The sequence below is a fragment of the Gigantopelta aegis genome, chromosome 7 (genome assembly GCF_016097555.1).
Source record: "Gigantopelta aegis isolate Gae_Host chromosome 7, Gae_host_genome, whole genome shotgun sequence".
Lineage (NCBI taxonomy): Eukaryota > Metazoa > Mollusca > Gastropoda > Neomphalida > Peltospiridae > Gigantopelta > Gigantopelta aegis.
In genome coordinates this window covers 24,761,157-24,766,062 of record NC_054705.1, presented here as the reverse complement: position 1 = coordinate 24,766,062, position 4,906 = coordinate 24,761,157, and positions in this window count along the sequence as shown.

Genomic DNA, 4,906 nt, shown 5'->3' with positions numbered 1-4,906 from the left:
CTTGCGGCAGTCCCACTAATACATTGGACACTGTTATAGTCCACTTCTGACGTCACTATACTGGTTGTTGCTATAGCAGCTTGCAGCAGTCGCGCTAATACATTGGAAACTGTTATAGTCCACTTCTGACGTCACTATACTGGTTGTTGCTATAGCAGCTTGCGGCAGTCGCACTAATAAATTGGAAGCTGTTATAGTACACTTCTGGCGTCACTATACTGGTTGTTGCTATAGCAGCTTGCGGCAGTCACACTAATACATTAGAAACTGTTATAGTACACTTCTGACGTCACTATATGGATAGTTGCTATAGCAGCTTGCGGCAGTCACACTAATACATTGGAAACTGTTATACTACACTTCTGACGTCACTATATTGATAGTTTCTATAGCAGCTTGCGGCAGTCACACTAATACAATGGATACTGTTATAGTACATTTCTGACGTCACTATACTGGTTGTTGCTATAGCAGCTTGCAGCAGTCGCATTAATATTTTGGAAACTGTTATAGTACACTTCTGACGTCACTATACTGGTTGTTGCTATAGCAGCTTGCGGCAGTCGCACTAACACATTGGAAACTGTTATAGTACACTTCTGACGTCACTATATTGATAGTTGCTATAGCAGCTTGCGGCAGTCACACTAATACATTGGGAACTGTTATAGTACACTTCTGAAGTCACTATATTGATAGTTGCTATAGCAGCTTGCGGCAGTCGCACTAATACATTGGAAACTGTTATAGTACACTTCTGACGTCACTATACTGGTTGTTGCTATAGCAGCTTGCAGCAGTGGCGCTAATACATTGGAAACTGTTATAGTGCACTTCTGACGTCACTATATGGATAGTTGCTATAGCAGCTTGCGGCAGTCACACTAATACATTGGAAACTGTTATAGTACACTTCTGACGTCACTATATTGATAGTTGCTATAGCAGCTTGCGGCGGTCACACTAATACATTGGAAACTGTTATAGTACACTTCTGACGTCACTATACTGGTTGTTGCTATAGCAGCTTGCAGCAGTCGCACTAATACATTGGAAACTGTTATAGTACACTTCTGACGTCACTATACTGGTTGTTGCTATAGCAGCTTGCAGCAGTCGCACTAATATTTTGGAAACTGTTATAGTACACTTCTGACGTCACTATACTGGTTGTTGCTATAGCACTTGCGGCAGTCGCACTAACACATTGGAAGCTGTTATAGTACACTTCTGACGTCACTATACTGGTTGTTGCTATAGCAGCTTGCAGCAGTCGCACTAACACATTGGAAACTGTTATAGTACACTTCTGACGTCACTATACTGGTTGTTGCTATAGCAGCTTGCGGCAGTCACACTAATACATTTGAAGCTGTTATAGTACAGTTCTGACGTCATTATATGGATAGTTGCTATAGCAGCTTGCGGCAGTCACACTAATACATTGGAAACTGTTATAGTGCACTTCTGACGTCACTATATTTATAGTTTCTATAGCAGCTTACGGCAGTCACACTAATACATTGGAAACTGTTATAGTACACTTCTGACGTCACTATACTGGTTGTTGCTATAGCAGCTTGCAGCAGTCGCGCTAATACATTGGAAATTGTTATAGTACACTTCTGACGTCACTATACTGGTTGTTGCTATAGCAGCTTGCGGCAGTCACACTAATAAATTGGAAACTGTTATAGTACACTTCTGACGTCACTATATTGATAGTTGCTATGGCAGCTTGCAGCAGTCGCACTAATACATTGGAAACTGTTATAGTACACTTCTGGCGTCACTATACTGGTTGTTGCTATAGCAGCTTGCGGCAGTCACACTAATACATTGGAAACTGTTATAGTACAGTATACTGATAGCTGCTATAGCAGCTTGCGGCAGTCGCGATTGTGATATTGGCACTATTCAGCGTCACTAATTGGCATCTCTGAATGTGAAGCGATGACAATATATATATTGTCAAGATAAGATAACTAGATATAAGCAAATATTTCATTATGTTCCAAAATACATTAAACAAATAGAAAGATTCAATAAATAAAATATGGTTTTTAAATGATTAGATAAATAAATCATGGCTAGATAAAGGTTTTATAAAAATGTGCGGAACTTATCGACTATCCCACGTCGAAGCCGTCTGATTAGAAAGATAAAATTCTTTAGTTTTCCCATTTTTCTTTTCTTTAGCACTTTATTCACACTACAAATCTATTTTGCTTAATATTGCTTAATGTATTAACTTTGTTCTGAATATACTGAGTCAAATTAAAAACTTCACAACCGTTTCATCTTGGCTAATTAGCAAATAATATGACAGAAGAACATGTTACATAAGGTGGGTTTTTTTTTATTGTATGACGTCCTAAGAAAGAATAGGAATAAATGTTGAGTCAAAAGTCTGTGTTGAAAATGGTAATTCACAAGCGGGGTCATCTGATGACATCACAGGTTCAGTAGCGCGTATTGTCTCCATGTGTATCCACAACTGCAAAGCAACGCCTCCTCATTCAGTAGCGTAGGAAGGTGCCAACAGGTGTGTTGTGTTGTGTTTTTTTTGGGGGGGAGGGGGGCACACTGTTAAATTTACACACTTTTACACTATTATAAAGCAAAATATCTGAAAAGTGGGGGGCACATGCCCCATTGACCTAACACCCCACCCAGCTTCCTACGCCAATGTCACTGACTGCCTGTTGCATGTAAAGACTGCTGTGAGAAAGTAACGATGAAAACACGTGTGCTGTTGTAGTCACGCAAAACCACGTTTGCCTCAATGGTGCTGTGCACATGCTATGGATCGAGCCACGTGGGCTGTGATAGGCTTCAAATGAAGTGTAGACATTGCCATTACAATATTTATTCCTGAAAACTACCTGCTTTCAACACTCATTGACTTTATTCAGATTTTAGATTTAGATTTTAAATTTGACTCAGTACTATTTATTGTAGTTTTTCTTCCGGTTTCACTTTTATCTGCACTGTTAATTTGTCTTAATTGATGGTTTTTTGTAATTACTTGTTTTTCAAATATTTGTAGTAATAGTAGTCGCCAATAATGTTATAATATTTGTGATTAGGAGAGGGCCTCGTAAGTTGGATAACTTGTGCCCAATCCTTTTGTATATTATATTAAATAAAACATGTTTCGAACAAACAAACAAACTAGATATATTTTTATATTTTCGGTTGACTAAAACTATAGCTTTATAGGGCGGATCTAACTTTACATTAGGTATGATCAAGAAAGGAATGTTAGTTACTTACTCTTTTATTTCCAGTGGATTGTTTGAATTTTTTATTTTTTTATAAAAACAAGACATAAAGGTATCTTATTTAATAGCAATTTTGCTTTGGTGTGTGAATATTGTAGGCGAAACAACGTTAAAAACGAGCAGAATGCTACTCTCAGGGGCGTAGCGTGATCTAGACCTGGTTGGGGGGGGGGGGTCGAATATGATCTCCCCGACTCCCCCCCCACCCCAGCCTACGCTCCCGACTCTAACACGGCAAAACACCCCAAAAAACAAACAAAAAACCCAAAACAAACCCAAACAAACAAATTCGATGCATTTTTCTTCTTCTATTTATAAAATTATTACATATTATTTTATTTTTTTACTAAGATGTTCGTGAATAAACAATATACACAATTTATCTGCACCAGTAGTAAACAAAAAACTAAAAAATTATATATATTTTTTAAAAATCCGACCTTCCCAACTTATTCCTTTTTCGACACGTTTCCGCAAACATAGATCCAATAATGACAGACAGACAGATAACTTATTAATGTGTTTAAATCATCATGAAATAGTATACCACTGCGCGCTCTCGACTACGCAGCCACAAATGCGACCTTCCATTGTACATTCACGTTACGCTTAGCTAGCACACGGTTTATTCAGCGGTTCTGCGAAATAAGGCGCCTTACCAGTCTAAATTCTACTACGTGACGGAGTAAAATGGCGGTTAAACTATGTTTGTCTAATGCAGTAATAACAACAACAAGATGTTCATGGGTAAACTGGTTGCTTTATTCCCGGCATAAAAGCCCATTGCATTATACTGCCCATCAAAAAGATGCCATAGGAATCTAAGCTCCCAATCTACCCACAAACAAGTAGCCAGTAGGGGTACTTTAGAATAATTATTACGTTGTAGGCGATAGTTTTTGTGTATATCTAAACTGTTATTCTATGGCATTAAAGGTAGAGATTTAACTAAAACAGTCATAGCGGCGAGTCGGGACTGGAACGGCACCTCCACGTAGGCCAGATAGGCATCGCTTTTTCAATCACCTAACATTTTAATCCATTCAGTAGGCAGTCCAGCTTGAAGGGCCCAAGTTGCCCCAACCCTGCGAAATGAATGCCCGGTGTACTGATCCAATGATATCCAATATCCGTTAATACCTTCCTAAGTTTGCCCAAGAAGGAACTATATAGTAAGGGGCTAATTCTAGTGGACGTGTGGCTTAAGAAAGCTGGAGCATGACTGTTTGGTACGTTGGCCAAAGAGAAGGCTCGCATCAGGGCAGATACCGCACACAGGGGGTGACTCGGCAAATAGGGGAGGGGTATAGAGAGGACCCGCTCCTTAAACTGTGTAGTCTTTGTTAAGCGCACTGACATAACAGCTCCCCAGTGATAAAAGGTAAAGTCCACCCTGGTTGGGTGGCGTAATTGATTAAAATCTTCGGACTTTTCCGGTAGTAAGTTAGATTTCCGTAGCAGTGCATAAAACGCCGTGAGACACACTGCCCAGAACATAGCATCATCCAAACATTGCATATAAAGCCTTTCATAAATTTGGCACAAAATAGCTGGGGTAATAGGTAGTTTTCTAGACACCACATCACCCTTTTGTAATTTGATGCCCCATAAGGTCGTTTTCA